The sequence below is a fragment of the Halichoerus grypus genome, chromosome 3 (assembly GCF_964656455.1).
Source record: "Halichoerus grypus chromosome 3, mHalGry1.hap1.1, whole genome shotgun sequence".
In the NCBI taxonomy this organism is placed as follows: Eukaryota; Metazoa; Chordata; class Mammalia; order Carnivora; family Phocidae; genus Halichoerus; species Halichoerus grypus.
Window position 1 is genome coordinate 138,778,593 of NC_135714.1, and position 18,942 is coordinate 138,797,534.

Here is an 18,942-nt window from a genome sequence, read left to right on the forward strand (position 1 = left end):
ACTCAGAAGTTTCCTGTGAGGTATACAGAACTCACAAGTTTGTATATATTTGTCTATTGAGAAGATAGAGAAGTTTTTCTTTTTTTTTTATTTGACAGAGAGAGAGAGAGAGCACAAGCAGGGGGAACAGCAGAGGGAGAGGGAGAAGCAGGCTTCCCACTGAGCAGGGAGCCCGATGTGGGACTTAATCCCAGGACCCTGGGATCATGACCCGAGCCGAAGGCAGATGCTTAACCGACTGAGCCACCCAGGAGCCCCGAGAAGATAGAGAAGCTTTAATTGTTTTTCTTCTGTTATTGTACAAATGTGTGTGAAATTCTGTCAAGAACTTAATCTTCTGAGGGCTGCCTGCATGCATGAAATCTGATATGCATACACAATAATAAATCATTTTTTTGTCTTCTATATTGGGACAGAGAGGTCTTTTGGTTGGTAGGATTTTTATTTTCCACAACAATCATTAGGGGCACCACCTAATAATGACATGAATGACTTACCAAGCCTATCTAAACATCATGATTTTGTATGCTCACAACTTCAAAAAATGTAAATCAAATTGTGATACAATTACCAGGCAAGCTTGATAAACCACAGAGAAAAACTGTAATACTTCCACATGGGAAATGTAGATCAAACAGACATTGAGCATAGTACTTTGGTCTGGAACAAATCCAGAAAAGTACTCTTATAGGACTATAGTACTTTTTCTTAAGCATTAAGTTTAATGCTATATTTATCTATAGTAGAAGTTTGAGGTTGAGTTAATTTCTTCCTGAAGTTTATCCATGAGCCCTGGGTCCTTTGGACAGTTTGGTTATCTGGAAGATTATAAATTTTAACTGTTCAATTCCTCAATGTTATATATTATCATAGAAATATGACAGTATTTGACATTTTCTTTTAATTCACATATACTTAGTCGCACAAGATAAGAAACAAGTATCTATTTAGTCGTGCATTTTCTTATGGATATATATCATGTTTTTTTTTAAGATTTATTTATTTATTTGCGAGAGAGAGAGAGATAGGATGGGGGGAGTGGCAGAGGGAGAGAAAGTCTTAAGCAGACTCCGCACTGAGTGTGGAGCCCAACGCTTCATGCATGACCTTGAGATCATGACCTGAGCTGAAACCAAGAGTTGGATGTTTAATCGACGGCACCACCCAGGTGCCCCATGGATGTACCTCATGTTTTAACAATAGCTAATCATGACCTTGACCAAAGATACTTAGGTAATAGAAAAGACAGAGGGCAAACTATATAAGCATTGTAAATTGGAGGACTGGAAGGTTTCTACATTAAGTGTAGACTGTGTATGCCATCCATAGAAATTGGGCCTATGAGACAATGAGCAAATAAATATAGAGGAAATGATAAATTAATTTTGAAATCAGATGAGTTTGAGGTAATTTGGGGATATCCTGGTAGAGGTCTCAATGAGCGAAAAGGAAACATAGTTATAGTTCAGAAGCTTTATATTTCAGAAGGAAAAAAACGGTTTGATAAATTGGACTAATGAGTCACTGACAAATGCATGGCGGAAGTATGGCTGATAAAGGAGGGCACTTGTGATGAGCACAGGTGTTATATGTAAGTGATGAATCACTAAATTCTCCTCTTGAAACCAGTTATATACTATATGTTAACTAACTAGAATTTAAGTAAAAACTTGAAACGAACAAAAAATAAAGAAGGGCACTTGTAAAGTGTGAAGTGAAGGTGACAATGGTCAAACCATGATCACACGTATTTTCAAGGAGTATTAAGACACAGACTTCTTAAAAAGAGACTGCTAAAGCACTCAGTAGTTTGGTGGAGAAGAAATGAAGACAATTTTATCATACAACTTTATGCACTATAGTCTATTTCTTGAAAACGGAGAAACTGACTGCTGCAAATTACATGGAAGAATATAAGGAAAAGAGATGTTGCCTTTCTCTGAACTGCAAAGTTTACTGTGAAATTCAGCTGACATTTTTATTTTCACCATATGCAAGCATATGTGTATGTAAATGCATAAAACAAAATCTGCGGTTATATTAATATGAGTAATAACAATGCTTGTAGAGATATATTCCTTTGATAGTGTATTGGCTACTGTTTAGAAAAAGCCTAAGGGCTACTTTATCAAAGGTAAGTTCAAGATAACTTTATACAGTAAAAAGTTGCTTTTTCATTAAATTGAATCTTCTCATGTTAATTTTGCTACAACTAAAAGCATATGAGCTATGAATAAGTTACATAAGAAAAAAATTTTTAAATATGTGAAATTTCTAAAGTCAATAGAGATGTAAAATTCCTAATTTTCACATTATGAATAAATAGTAAAAGAGGATTACTTAAGTGGTTGTCCTCATGTATGTTTTCAGATGCAAAATGAATTACAAACTCCTTATTTTTAAAGACAATCATTTTACAAATGAGTTGCAGAATTATTTAATAAATACATTTTAAAACAATGCCTGGCTTTCTGGTTTCTAAGGAAAAAGAAAAACCATAATGTTCGCCTTTACATTAACTCTAAAATTCTTATTTATTTAATTTCTTGATTTAGTTACCTGTTATAAGCAGTGAAAACAGAAACACCTTTCTTTGAAGATAACATGCATTAATATTCATACACCTATATTTATATATGTCCATGTAGATACTAATGCAAAAATATATAATGGTTTAGTAATATTTTCTTTTCTTCAATTAATTTGGTTTCTTCTTGGCTCCATAATTAAAATAATAACAGTAGCTTATATAGTTTATGTCTAAAGATTTTCCTTTTGTATGACTTCAGTGTTGTTCAGGCCACATACTGATTTCTAGTACCACAATTCAGTAAATAAGTTTGGAATGAGCAAAGAAATTATTAGGTGTCTCCAATGGAAAATTACTCATTATTTATAACATGACTTTCAGGGTTATCTAACTTCAGCCTTTCACTGCCTTTGAAATATTTTACTGCTCTGTAAATTGTAGATAACTGATACCAATGAGAAGTAATTCTTGTCTATGGACTTGCAAATGAATTCTGACTGGAAGAGATTCAATTGATTTCTCTCCCCTCTTTTGTGGAAAAAGCCAGATTCATGTATACCTGTAAGTACATCTCTACAATTGTTTACTCCATATAAGTATGTGGCTCTTTGGCTTCCTTGAACTGATTGTAACATCTGCCTAGGTCCCTCCTAAATAATGAGTTAGTTAAATATTTAACATGTTAAAATATGCCAGCATTTTGGCTGGTACCAAATACTTGATTCAGGACCAGGTCCCTTGGACAGACCCATCTTTTTGGGATTCTGCCAGGTTTAAAGACTAAATAGGAAGCTATGTGAGGCATGATCTGAAGTTTAATTTTATTTTAATGACTCTTTAAATCATCCTTAAATGATCTTTTCCAGACTTGGTAAAAGATCTCAAGGGAAGCAAAGAAAATTCGGGACTTGATTTCTGGAAAGATGGCAGTCATTTTAAAAGTCCAAGGAAGTATAGCTTTTTAAATAGTCCAAGAAAGATAGGAAATTGTATCATAGAAGGGGATAAAAAGCAAAAAACACAACACAATAAAACAAACAGGACAAGGGAAAAGAGGATGGGTGATGGAGAGAAAAAAAGAAAGTGAAATATCATTTCACACTGAGGAATGGACTTGTTTCACAAATAACCCATTTTCCTTCTTTTGTTTATTATGAGGGATTGTCAAAGACCAATCTGAGGGAATTAGTTATCTCAGGTTATCTTAAGTAATAGATTTTTTAAAAAATCTATACAGGTTTGGACAAACTTCTGTAAAGGGCTAGAGAGTAAATATTTTAGGCTTTCTGGCCCATGCCATTTCTGTTACCACCACTCTGCTTTGTTATTGTAGGGCAAAAGCATATGTAGACAGTATGTGAACAAATGGTTATGGGTGTGTTCCAATAAAACTTTATGTACAAAAGCAGGCGGTGGGCCATAGTTTGCTAACCCTTGGTGTATAGAATAATGGCATAGCATAGATAGATATCAATATGTTTTTTGGCTCTTTTCTTGAAATCTAAATGTAGAGTTTTTGGGAAACAGAAAAAAAACCACATAGATACAGATATATTCAATGCTAATTCAAAAGCAGCATTTTTTAATCTTAATTTTAAAAGCTCCTTTAACTTGTCATATAAATGCATTTCAAAATGGTATAAGAAATTAATATTTTATTTAAATTTAAGGGATAGTGTCAGAATGAAGGAGGGCTACTATATCACATATATCCCAGGAAAGTCATTGATTTTTCTCTATTATCATAAAAAAGTAGACTAGACCTTTTACTTTTATTGAAGTAACCCCTTGGTCAACAGGGGTTGTTTTAGGCGAAAGCATTTTGTTAAATGTGTCAGGGTAAATTTGGTATTATATTAACTTGTGAACATAAGAAAGATCTGCCATTTGCCTAGTGGGGGTGATCAGGAAAGCTAGACTAACAGGTAATTCAGACCCCAAAGAGTATTTTTGGCATGGCTGGAAGTGGCTTTTAAGGTGTACTAAATGAGAAAAGAGGATTCTCTGAAGCAGCAGTTTTTATATATAGCCACCTGAGGAGCATTAAAACAAGTGATACCTGGGCCTCTTTCTCAGAGTCTGATTTAACTGATCTGTGGTGGGGCTGGGGCATCAATATTTTTAAAAAGTGCTTCAGGTGATTCATTACATACACCCAGTGTGGTGAACCACTGTTTCAGAGTTTAAATAAAGTAGATTATAACCATATCCCTATAAGAGGAAAAGCAGACTTGACATTTGTTCAGGTGCTAAATCTAGGCCATGATCTCCTAGTTGCTTCTTCACGCACATGGGCCTAGTAGCTTATGCAACAGAAAAGTGCCTTGAGCATTCAGGGCTTTTTATGATTTCTGTGTATTGCAATAATGGTAAATCTGAGTTAAATTTGTAAAGCTGAAAAAAATATGCTTTTGTCAATGAATTGCATTCTAAGTCTCATCCAGCTTAGGGGCAACCTACACAATGTCCCCAGTCCCTAGGGCTCAGAAACATAGAGGCCCTACCTGGGACCTAAGTTTGTTTCTCCCTTTAAACTTCTATAGTCTTTTGTATGAATCACATTTATTCTAATTCTCTCTCTCTCTTGCTGACTCTACCTCTCATTTTACCTTTTATTTTTTAATTTTTTAAAGATTTTATTTATTTGAGAAAGAGAGAGCGAGAGCATGAGCAGAGGGAGGGGCACAGGGACAACCAGGCTCCCCGCTGAGCATGGAGCCCACTGTGGGGCTTGATCCTAGGACCCAGAAATCATGACTTGAGCCAAAGTCAGATGCTTAAATGACTGAGCCACCCAGGCGCCCTTACCTTTTATTTTGGGTAATTTTTTATTTTTTAAACATGACATGTTTCCCCCGCTTTTGGACTATGATATGCTGATGGTAAGGATCATTTATGATTCATTTTGTATCATTCACAAGTTCTTGAACTAGGCATTATACAAAATAACATTTCAATACATTGTCATAAATTAAATGCCAATATGTTGTTACACTTTTTCTCCCATTCTTCCACTGTATACATTGCCTATATTTTATTAGTTTATCAGGTAAACTTAGACCAGCTTATTGAAGAAACTATAGGTACAACTATATCTATCTTTCTACACACACACACACACACACAATACAGAATTTTTATTTTGTATACAAATATATATTTGTATTTTCACTGCCTTCCTCAGTGCTAACACCTGTTTGCTTACTAAATATTTGTTGAATATCTTGACATATACTTTGAAAAGAGGAAGAATAGAAATGACTAAAAGTGTGCACTAAATGAGGGGTGCCTGGATGGCTCAGTAGGCTGAGCATCCAACCTTTGGTTTTAGCTCAGGTCATGATCCCAAGGTTGTGAGACTGAGCCCTGCATTTGGCTCTATGCTTAGCACAGAGTTTGCGGTTCTCTCTCTTCCTCTTCCTCTGCCCCTCCCCCAGCTCAAGCACATGCTCTCTCTCTCTAAATAAATAAATAAATAAAATCTTTAAAAAAAAAAGAGTACAGTAAATGAGCATTTCAGCTATTACTAGAGTTGCCAGATTTAGGACATAAAAATGTAGAACAGCCAGTTAATTTAGAATTTCAGATAAATAATGAACAATTTTTTTGGCGTACATATTCCCAAATACTGCATTATATTTTACCTGACAGCCTTAGTTACTAACTCTGTCCTAAATTACCCAATTACCTTTAAGGTAGTATTATATTCATCCTAATCTCATATCAATGGATTTTAAAAATCTGACATTCTCTTTCTTTTAATTGGTAAGTTTAGACCATTTATATTTATTATTGTTATGGTCTGAATGTTTGCATCCCCTCTAAATTCCTATATTGAAATTCTACTTCTTAATGTAATGGTATTAGGAGATAGGACCTTTGGGAGATGCTTAAGTCATGAGAGTGGAACCTTCATGAATGGAATTAGTGCTGTTATAAAAGAGACCTCACAGAGCTCCCTAACCTTTTCTGTCCTATGAGGACATAGTGAAAAAACAACTGTGAACCAGGAAGCCCTCACCAAACACTGAATCTGTTGGTGCCATGATCTTGAACTTTCTAGCCTCCAGAACTGTGAGAAAAAAAACAAAAAATTGTTGTTTATAAACCACTCAGTCTGTGGTATTTTGTTATAGCAGTCTGAATGGACTAAGACAATTATGATGATCAGTGTCTTTAAATTTGTTTTTGTAACTCTTATTGTGCTCACTACTGTTTTGCTTTCGTATGTTTTCTTTTTGAATAAATTTTGTTTGTTTTGTTTTTATTTTACCATTTTCTTGTTACTGATTTGGAATTTATATACTCTTTTTCTTTTTATTTTAGTGCTTGTCCTCAGTATTTTATCATATATGCTTATTGTAGAAATATCTTGTATTCTTTTCTGTGTCTTTGAGAAATTTATTTAAGATTTCTTTCATTCACAGCCCAACTTTTTTATGGGATTATTATTTTACTCTCATTTTACTGGAGTCTTAAGGAGGTGAGGAGATAAATGTTTAATCTCATTAGCTTTTTTTTACCCTTACTTCTTAATTTCTATTATATTTCTCCATCCATACTAGTAGGTAAGTTAACTCAGGACTCTATCATTCATCTGATTCTAGCATTAATTTCTTTTCTTTTTAAAGACTTATTTATTTGGGATGCCTGGGTGGCTCAGTCGGTTAAGCAGCTGCCTTTGGCCTGGGTCATGATCCCAGGGTCCTGGGATCGAGTCCCACATTGGGCTCCTTGCTCAGCGGGGAGCCTGCTTCTCCCTCTCTCTCCCTCTGCTTGTGCTCTCTCTGTCAAATAAATAAAATCTTTTAAAAAATTTTTAAAAAATAAAGATTTATTTATTTGAGAGAGAGAGAGATAACACAAGCAAGGAGGAGGGGCAGAGAAAGAAGGAGAAGCAGACTCCCCGCTGAGCAGGGAGCCAAATGCGGGGCTCAATCCCAGCATACTGGGATCATGATTTGAGCTGAAGGCAGACGCTTAACCGACTGAGCCACCCAGGCGCCCCTGATTCTAGCATTAATTTATTTACTGCCTAACTTGCAACCCTCCATACTTTCCATCTCTCCAACTTCTACTTAATTACTGTTAGTCTACAAATTAACATTTTTCAGGTGTCTTTTCTGCTTAAAACTTGTAAATGCCATTCCTTTCTATATTAAGTCCAAACAGAAAAATGTGATGCAGCCCCGCCTTTCATCAACTCACAGACTTCACTTCTAGTGTAGTTCAGATACTTTGAAATTTCTGAGAGCTATCTGCTTATTGGCTACTCTATTTCTTTTAGCAAAGATTTCATATTGTCTATTCAGCAGGGTCATGGTACAAAAAAAGCATATTGAAGAGGCATAGTAAGCATTATGTTTCACTCAAATTGTTTAAATGTCCATACACATAATAAAATTATTATAAATGGGGCACTATAACATTCTGGGAATTGCCTAATGATATTCAGCATAACATTTAACTTTCCTAGAATAGTTTGTTTATGTTAATTTGGTTTTAATCAGGTAAAACGCTACTCTTTACCACACTAGCACTATTAGCTATTCTTGCATAAAAATGATAAGTCTTCTACAAAATTAGAAATAAATATTTGGCCAAACAATCGATCCATTCTGATGATTATATTTTAATTATAAAGTACATAGAACACTATTAGAAAAAAAATGGGTTTAAAACAAAAGGTGGATTCTATATGCTGTTTTATAAGTACTGTGTTTATTAAATAATTTGAAATGGTTTTTTAATGAATGCAATACTCTCAAGAATAAGAAATTCATTTTCTCATAAGTAGCAAAGCCTATTTGTTGCTTTATTAATATGGTATTTTTGAAGGCTTTTGTATTGGAAATATTTCAATCATAACATTTCCAGGAATATTATGGTTGAATTAAAAATATAGAAGTAATGCAAAACATGTTAAGCTGAGATTTGAATTCCATTTGATCCTTGATGGTTATGTCTATCATACCTTATCAGTTAATAAACTCTCCAAGCAAAATATTTGACATTATGTAAAGCATAATACCACCATTAAAGAGAAGTTAAAACCCCTATATCCCTCACTGTAAATATTTGTAAATTCCTTTCATATATTAATCTATATGATACTAAAACTACCAAATAGGATAGATGCTACTATTTTTTCCCTTTTTTAGATTAGGAAACTGTGGCACACAGAGGTTAAGTAATTTAATCAGGGTGACAGATTTCAGAAATGGTAGACCTGGAATTTGACTCCTAGGTAGTTTGGCTAAGAGTCTGTGCTACTTTAGAGCCTGCCAAACAGTAGTGATTGATGTTAGACATTTGTAACTAACAAACTCGACTATAGCTTCCTGTTCCACTAATGCTTCCTTTAGTCTGTAAAATATAGAAACACCCCCAAAAATGGAGAAGGAAAAAAACAATAGTCATAGAATCAAAATTTTATCAATCCCTAACTAATATAGATAGTTAGAATTTTGTCAAAGGTTAAAAATAATGTTCATAATAATTTTTAAAAAGTACTCAGCATTCATGGGAACAAAGCGACTGAAAGCATTTTCAAAATATACTGTATCAGTCTATACCAGTGGTCACTTACACTGTAGCCCAGATGCAAATTCTCAGCACCAATTAATACATACCAGATCAGAACTCTGGGTGTATGGCCGAACAGTCTGTGTTTTAACAAGTTCTTCAGGTGATTCAGATTAACACTCAAGTTTGAGGAACACCCGATTTTACTCACAACAATATAATCCAGGTAAGAGGCCCATTTGGAAATATAAAAAACATGAAGTTTAAGTACATTAGAGAAGAGCCCAAGCCTAATCTTTAGTGTAGCCTAGCATGCCAAATGCAAAAGTGTTTTGTTGTAATAATCTGAGTTAATAAAGAAAACACACTGAAGAAATTTGAAATTCTAAACAGTGTGAAAAGGAAAGAAAAGTGGAAATTGCACAGCTGGGGGTGGGGTGGGATTTAGACAGACCAGACACCTGAGGGAAATTATGATGGTCTATAAAGTCATTACAGTAAAACTCAAATGAAAGCTCAAAAGGTGAACCCTAGATTCAGTTGGATATTGAGGCCATATATATATATTTTTTTTAAGATTTTATTTATTTATTTGACAGAGAGAGACAGCGAGAGAGGGAACACAAGCAGGGGGAGTGGGAGAGGGAGAAGCAGGCTTCCCGACGAGCAGAGAGTCCGATGCGGGGCTCGATCCCGGGGTCCTGGGATCATGACCTGAGCCAAAGGCAGACGCTTTTTTTTTTTTTTTTTTAAAGATTTTATTTATTTATTTGACAGAGAGAGACACAGCAAGAGAGGGAACACGAGCAGGGGGAGTGGGAGAGAGAGAAGCAGGCTTCCCGCAGAGCAGGGAGCCCGATGCGGGGCTCGATCCCAGGACCCTGGGATCATGACCTGAGCCGAAGGCAGACGCTTAACGACTGAGCCACCCAGGCGCCCCTTGAGGCCATATATTTTTAAATGAGCGTTCTCAATTACTAAAAGACGAGGTGCCTGGGTTATGAACCGAACTCCAATATATGCTAGCTGTGGACATGGGAGTTAGTCATTGGCTCTTTCTGTATCTTAGTGTTCTTTAGTTTATACGGTAATATCAAAACCTAACGCATGCGTTTTTGAAATGATTAAATTATATGTAAAGAGCTCACCACAGTTTATGACATATAACAGACTCCCTCCCCCACAAAGTTAGATTTTGATTCTCCTTTTAATGTAAACAGAGTACATCACCATAGTGATGAGTGAGCTATGAGAGATTAAGAAAATAATTGATACTCTATTTACAAATATTTTGGATAGAGACTAGGGATATTAATTCAGTTTGAAGATATTATTTTATGATGTTCTGATGTTTGCAAAGGTTAAACCATGGAATAAAATAGAAATTTTTTACCTGAGCTATTTTGATAGTAGAATCAAAGAGATGCTTGACTCAAATGGCTTTACTTTCTATCCCTATACTCTACTTTTCAGCTGTTCACATAATCGATATTTTAGTGCAATGTACTTTGCCTGACTCCAAAAAGGAAATGTGGAAGGAAGACCTAATGTATACATGAATAACAATAAACAATTATAATTGAATGTTCATCATGTTACAGGATCTCAAACTGAATATTAACACATTTAATCCCTGCAAATATATTATGAGATGAATATTACTTCTCTTTCATGGATGGGCAAACCGTGGCGATAGGGTGTCGAGCAAGTCTCCAAAAGAGATATAGTCAGTGAATACTGGAGCTGGGTTATCAAATCAGGCAATTAAACTCCAGAGGCTGTGTATTTAACCACTGTGCCATGATTCAAGCCTCTTAAAATAAGGATGTTTACAAAGTAATATTGATTCATAGCCATAATAGCAATTCAAATATTGACATAACATTCAGGACATCTGTTCAAATTTAGATTACCATATCACACAGATGTAGTACAGAATGCCATAGACAGGCTAAGATTAGACTTGGCTAACTGATTATTGAATAGTGATGTCTCATCTTAGAGCACTAATTATACATTTTATTTTTAGCCCTGAGATAAAAATCCCTTTCCTATCTTCATCTTGTTTGTTCCTAAGCTTAACTTCTAGATGTAATCTCTGAGGATCCGAAAAAAAATTTACCTGTTATTTTTAAGCAAATAGTTCAGGAGAAAAAGCTTATGTCATAAATCTTGCCTCTAATTATTAATCTCATTTAATGGGATAAATATAGTAAATAATACACAAAACCAGCCTCAGCCAGAGAGAAGCACCTCTTCAAGATGAGACTAAGAGGAACATTTCCAAATGCCACCTGTTTCTTCCTTTACAGTGGAGGAACTAGAACGCCACTGTCAGCAGCTGTCCCCACGTGGCCTGGCCAATTTTCACCTTTCAGTGCTTATGTCAAAGGACATTTTAAAGCCTTCATGGAAACTACATTTAAGTTTTAAAAGAATCTTTTAAAAAAGAAAATCTTCAAGCTGGCAGATGGAAATGAATATACAAAGACCATCTTTTTTCCTCAGTTGAGACAAAATTGCCCTGATTTCTTTACCTCTTAAGTAATGTTAACCTTTAATTTAGATACATGTTGGGATAAAACTTTGGTAAATTAGCACTTCTAAGTGACTCAAATAGTAATTAGAAATTTAAAAAGTTCACTTCTCTTACGCTTCAGTCGTATTTAATTCAGAAAATGCCACAGAAAATAATATTTAAAACGTAAGCATAAATTGCATAAGCACGACTATCATCATTGGTTGTTCTTCAGGTAGTATAAACATCTTTAATATAAACAAATATTTCATTTAATTTTCAGAAGAGCCCAAACAATCCCTTATAAAATAACAGAATCAGTGACTACGGTGAACTATATTTTGGTCATATTTTTAAGTAGTTAATAAGGTTATCATAGTCTATGTGAATATATTAATTTTAGTTTCGTTGGATAGGAATTTGGAAATACTGAGAACTGTTAGAAAATAATGATAAATGGCAGTGGATATGTTTCATTAAGCAGCTGCAGGGATTGGTATTAGGTGATGAAAAGCACCACACTTGTCACATTATGGAGATGAAAAATAAATAAAGCAGCATTTTTGCAGTCCCAGTTAAAAACAGAAAAACTTTTGTAAATGTCTTAGTGTTTAGATTTTTGTTACTCATGCATTTCTTGCAGGGGGGCGGAGTGTTTCTGGGAGGACAAGATTGATGAACAAACTATACATTTCCTATATGAACTATATTATCTCTTTTAGTCTTTTCACAGCTGGTATTCAGCATAATTGGCAAACAGTAGGGATACCATTTGGGTTTATGTAGTCACTCAATGCACAATTACTTTGTGGAGAAATGAATGGAGGCTGACAGTCTTTCTCAGATTTATGCTTTCCTGGGGTCTGGGATTTTCTTTAAAGGAAAACCTCCTCAGAGAAATATGAGAAAGAATCATTTCTGCAATATCAAGAGATCCTTCTGTTTTATCACTCTGTGTTCCTAATGGAAAAGCAAAATCCTCTCCTCTTTGTAGACATTCTAGGTCTCAGATTTAAAATCTCTTATCCAGCACAGCATTCAGTTTTAAACATACTGTAATCAGAATTTTCAGTATGACTGACACATTCTTGTGAAACTGTAGTTGAATATATCATTTATTACTATGTTATACATAAATATTTATAAGTATCTTACCTAGCTAATATGGTATGTATACTACTAATAAAAAAAGCCTTTGGAGAAAAATGTCTCTATATGGTAGGCATTCCGTCAAGTTTCTTGAACACCTGATGAGCTGTGATTGAAATGTATGAAAGACAGACTAAAAAGAGATTCCTGTTGTGCCTCTTCCCTCTCCCCAGCAAACAAACTGCAAGATATGGCATCCTTTAAAGATGTCTTTCTCCTGGTTTGCACCGTATTCAAGGATTGAATGTTACTTTATGATGGTACTCAGTCTATGACAGCAGAATACAATCATGCAGTCATCAGAAAGTTTCATGTCTGCATACTTTTGAAATTATTTAGGTGGTGTGTTATTCTTTACATTGAAAGGCTGTCTTGGTTAACCTTTAGTATTTTCTTTATTAGGAAAATAATCGATTCTTTGGATTCTCCCTTCACATGAGCTTAAAGATGCAGCCACATCATATCTATGTTACTTCTGTTATGTGATTGAACGAGTCGTCTGTGGTCATGAAATGAAGAAAGCTAACTGCCCTCCACAACAGTTAGCTCTAGGACATTGATTATAGCCACTGTAGTCTAAGCATTTCTAAAACCAGTCAGTTTAATGGTACTCGTGTGTGTGTGTGTGTGTGTGTGTGTGTGTGTGTGTGTGTGTGTTGATAATATTTTTCTGAATCTAACATAGTGAGCCCATTTACAATTTTCCAAACCAGAGGACTCTGACAAATGATAAGATAGGCAATGCACTCAGGGGAAATGATGTGGAACTCTCGCTTTGCTCTACTCTGATAACCATTCGTTGAGTTAGGTAAAAAGAGATAATAAACTTTACTAGACGAGCAGCTTTGCTAAGCCTGTATGTTCCATCCTTCCAAATCTCATGGTATTAATTATCTTTATTATCAGATCAATACCTAAGATGCTCTGCTGTATTGTAAGCAAAAAATTAAAGCCTCAGGAGCGCTATGTGTCAGAGAGTGTCTTTAATTCATGTATTGCTGCTGCTAGAACATAGGAGACAAAGAATACAAATGCTGTTATTGAAGAATAACTCCATTCATATGTGAATGGGAAGATTAAAAAAAAAAATCATTCTGTTCCATCACTAATGATGTCCATGGAATTATTCAGTAGAAGGATGCTTTGTGAGATTCACACTTGAAGATAGCAGCATTGAATATATTTTGTAGCAATAGCTTGAAAATAATTTTTGAAACTTAATAATTCACTATCTGAGCAAAGTTATTTTTCTTCTATTATTATGGTAAGAATCTACAGAGAATTAAGGCAGAAGACACGTATATTGATCTCTGAGCCTTCCTGGTATCCTAGTACCTGGTATGTTTTATACTTGTTGGTTTACAAATTCAGAAGTGAATTAATTTGCTGCTGTGTTGAAAAGAATACATGATTTCTGCATAAGGCATCCTGAAAATGCCTTAAACCTTTATTCTATTTCTGTGAATGGTAGTGCTCAGTGTTTATCACTGACTTTGTGATTGATTAACTGGCTAAAATTAATCTTCTAGCATAATAAGCTTCAGAGTTATGCTTCAAATCCATTTAAAAGGACCCATATAAATAAAACATTGGAATTTAATAGGTTGTAACTTCTTGAAGAGAGATAATATACAATCTGCACAGTCTTTTAATATCTGTGAGTCTGTAAAACACTGATGATCAAATATTCTGTTACTGAATTCATAATAGCCAAATTTCAGTTTCAAAATTTGAAAATATTCAAAAATATTTATGATGGTGAAGGTCATTTTTATCATACAAGTAACTTTGTATGAACGGATACTTTCCTATATGCAAAAGTACTGATTAATAAGTTATATAACAATTATAGTAATAAGATGTTTGTTAATTTCCAATTGCTGTCCTAACAAATTATTACTAACAGCAGTTTAAAACAACTCAAATTTTATTATTTCACAGTTTCTCTAGGTCAAACATCTGGGTATACTATAATTCAGCTAGGTCCTCTGCTTTGAGTTTTCAAGGCTTAAAATCAAGGTGTCAGTTGTATTTCTTTCTAGAGGCTCTATGATAGATCCATTTCAAAGCTCATACAGACGTTGGCCAAATTTAGTCCTTGAAATTGTAGGACTGAAGTTTTCTTGATGTCACCCTTAGCTCCAAAGGCCCCCTCTATGGTATGTTCATGGGGTCCCCTACATCTTAGAACCATCAATAGTATGTCCAATCTTTATTATCTTTCAAATCTCTCTGATGTTCCTTTCTGTGGCTTCTTCTTGGCTTCACCAAACTAAGCTCTCTGCTTTTAAGGGCTCTTGTGATTAGCTAATTCCATCAAGATAATGTAGGAGACTCTATCTTTAGGTTCCTAACCATAACTATATCAGTAATGTTCATTTTCCCATATAACATATTAACACATTCTGAGAATTGGGATGTGGATATCTTTTTTTTTTTTTTTAGATTTATTTATTTATTTTAGAGAGTTGGGGGGAGGCCAGAAGGAGAAAGAAAGAGAGAGAATCCCAAGCAGACTCCCTGCTGAGCACAGAGCCCAACACAGGGCTCAGTCCCATGACCCTGAGATCATGAACTGAGCTGAAATCAAGAGTCAGACACTCAACTGACTGAGCCACCCAGGCGCCCCTGGGATGTGGATATCTTTAAAAGTGGAGGAGAGTTTTCACCCATCACAGATATGTTATTAGTTATTTTACATATCCTATTTTTTCACTATTAAATTGTATCAATTACACTTTATTTTCAAACTCTAATTACTCATTGCTGTTCATTAAAAATATCACATACCAAAATATATATTGAACAGTTCCTAATATGACTAAATACTTTCTGTATAATTATCATTTTTCTTCAAATTGAAAAACAACAATCATACTTTTCCCATTTATGAGATAATTATTACATTTATGGGTTGATTTTTATCACCTTTTAAATAAAAATTAACAAATATTTAATAAGGTTTGTTGATTGGAGCAGATGGCTAGAGGGTTTCAAAGAATTAAATTCAGTTTCTTAATAGAAAAAAAAATGAGGCTAATTGTTTAGTTGGTTAAGTACCAGATGAGACTGGACAGGAAAGTATAGTCAACTATGAAAACTATGAAGGGACTTTTAAGACATTTAAGTTTTTTTGACATTATCCAAATATGAAAATCTTTTTTTTAAGATTTCATTTATTTATTTGAGAGAGAGAGAGAGAGAGCATAAGCAGGGTCAGAGGAAGAAGGAGAAACAGGGGCTCGATCTCAGGACCCTGATATCATGACCTGAGCCAAAGGCAGATGCTTAACCAACTGAGCCACCCAGGTGTCCCCCCAAATATGAAAATCTTAAGATCCATTGACCCTGAGGTGTTAAATGAAGGCTTTGGAGGTCATTCCTAACCCTTACAGTACATAGATATAACTATGTGTACAGCACTACTGAAGTACTTACACATATTAACTTATTTAATCCTTAAAAAATAGGTATAATTATTAAACTACACTTTATAGATGAGAAACAAAGCCAATAGAAGAGATTTTCTCAAGTTATACAATAAGTAATGGTAGCATTTGGATGAACACTCTTAACATTAAGTTATATAAAAGTTTTCTGTGGAGTATTTTCTTGTTTGTGCCCATTTCTCCCATAGCCGTACCACCATAAGTCATATAGTCTATCAAGGACTCAGAGAAGTATCAAAAGTAGTTGGAGGAAAATGGAATGGGTCAATTCAAGTGAGGAGTGCTTGAAATAATATTCAACAGTGAAGGGTGGATATTGAATATCAGGAGGAAAAAGATGGAAAATGGCTGTTGGACATAGCAAGAAGCAAATGGCAGATGACATAAAAATGCCTTGGAAGAGTGGGGGTAACCCCATATTATAGTTAGCACCTGAGTTGATTAGAGGCAGTAGAAATAGTCAAGAGTGACTATTAAAGGGATAAAGAGAGTTTGGTAGTCAAGGGAGAGGTGGGTTCAAAGGAGGTCTCATACATATTTTATATACTGTACTAGATAGATAGATGATAGATGATGATAGATAGATGATAGATAGAAATATAGATAAAAGATAATCATATCTATGTTTTTTTAAGATTTTTATTTATTTATTTGACAGAGAGAGACACAGCGAGAGAGGGAACACAAGCAGGGGGAGTGGGAGAGGGGGAAGCCTGCAGGGAGCCCGATGTGGGGCTCGATCCCAGGACCCTGGGATCATGACCCGAGCCAAAGGCAGACGCTTAATGACTGAGCCACCCAGGCACCCCAATCATATCTATGTTTGATTATTAATGGGAAGAAGAGTTGAAGAAATTAAGGTTAAGAAGGAACAGATTAATGAGTAAAGTAAATGAAAAACCAGAAGGGAGTATGAGCTTGACATAGGCTGAGAAATCTTGCTTGGGTTAGAGGAGTATTTCCTATTATAAAAGGAAGTAATTAGAAGCAATGAGTCTGGATATAGGTTGATCAGTTGGTTTAAAGGCATAAAATTAATGGCAATAATTTTCACTTTGAATGATGAATCAAGTTCATTTACTAAGAATGTCTGAAGAAAAAGGGAGACCATTTGAAATAGTTATTGTGGACTATGCAGATAGAGATAACTCAAAAAACATGTAGAAACATTGCTGGGCAAAATTGGTATTCAAGTCGTGGCTGAATTTGCGACGGTATTATTTTGAGAAATTTGTGATATCATACAGGCAGTGATCAGCAAACATGTTCTATAAAGGTCTGATAGTAAATATTTCAGGATTTGTGGGTCATAGGTCTTTGTAGCAACTACTCAGTTTTTGTTTTAACATGAAAGCAGCCATAGAAAATACATAAATAAATGGGCATGGCTGTGTTCCAATAAAACCCTCTTTGCAAAAATAAGTTGTAAGCTAAATTTAGCCCACGGGCCATAGGTTAAAGACTCTTGTTCTGCAGGAATGTAGATCCATTTGGTTGTAGACAAGGAAGAAGAAACTCTTATTGGCCTTCAGTAAAGTTTGCCAATCAGTGAACAAGATGGACTATAAGGAATGGGTGTCAAGAATGTAGGCAAAAGAATATTTACTTGTGGTGATGAGCACTGGGTGTTATACGCAACTAATGAATTGTTGAACACTACATTAAAAACTAATGATGTACTATATGCTGGCTAATTGAACATAATAAAAATAAATAAATAAAATGATGACCATGATGGATGGACCAGACTAGAAATGATAACTAGTTAAATCAGGAAGCAAATAAACAGTAAGTAATTGAAAGGATCAAAAGGCAAAGAGGACAGATAACATGTACATTGGGGTTACTGGATAGAAGAAAGGGAAACAAAAGGACTAGATAAAACAAAATATAGTAAAATCAGGCTATAGCAATTTTCTATGTGTGTAAATAATGAAATGAATTATGTTTTTTGGCAGTGTAAACAAGAAAATAATCTAAGTGATATAACCTTCAGAGAAAGGATTGATAAAAATTTAAAATAATGTGGGCCTAAAAAAATAGTGATAGATGGTAGATAGATGATAGAAAAATAGAAGTGTATGATAACAAAGTAAAAGAATTGTATAGAAATCCTCCAAAAATTAAATATAGAATTACCATATGATCCAGCAATTCCACTTCTGGGCATATTCTCAAAAGAAATGAAAGCAGGGACTCCTTCATGTTCATAGCAGCATTATTTACAATAGCCAAAAAAAGGAAACAACTGAAGTGCCCACTAACAGACAAATGGATAAACAAAAAGTTGTACTTTTATACCATATAAAAAATTAACTCTAAATGGATCAAAGGCATAAATGTAAGACCTAAAACTATAAAACTCAGAAGAAGCATGGGGAAAAGCTTCATGATACTGGATTTGGCAATGATTTCTTGCATACGACAACAAAAGCACAAAAAGTAAAAATAGATAAAATGGACTGTATCAAAATTAAGCTTGTGCATTGAAAGAAAAAATCAACAGAGTGAAAAGAAAACCTGCAGAATGAGAGAAAAAATTGCAAATAATATATCTGATAAGGCATTAATATCCAGAATTTACAAAGAACTCCTATAACTTAACAACAACAAAAATAACCTCACTTAAAAAAAAAAAATGGTTAAAGGACTTCAATAGACATTTCCTCAGGGAAACAGAAATGGCTAACAAGAAATGAAAAGATGCTCAACAAAATTATCTTTAGGGAACTGAAAATCAAAATCACAATATTACCTTATACACATTAGGA

At 34.5% G+C, this 18,942-nt stretch overlaps 1 protein-coding gene across 4 annotated transcripts in view; it reads right to left on the reverse strand.

Annotated features, from left to right (window-relative positions):
* The window catches only part of FSTL5 (follistatin like 5), a 725,252-nt gene that overhangs the window by 357,118 nt on the left and 349,192 nt on the right, over positions 1 to 18,942 (reverse strand). The window lies entirely within an intron of this gene.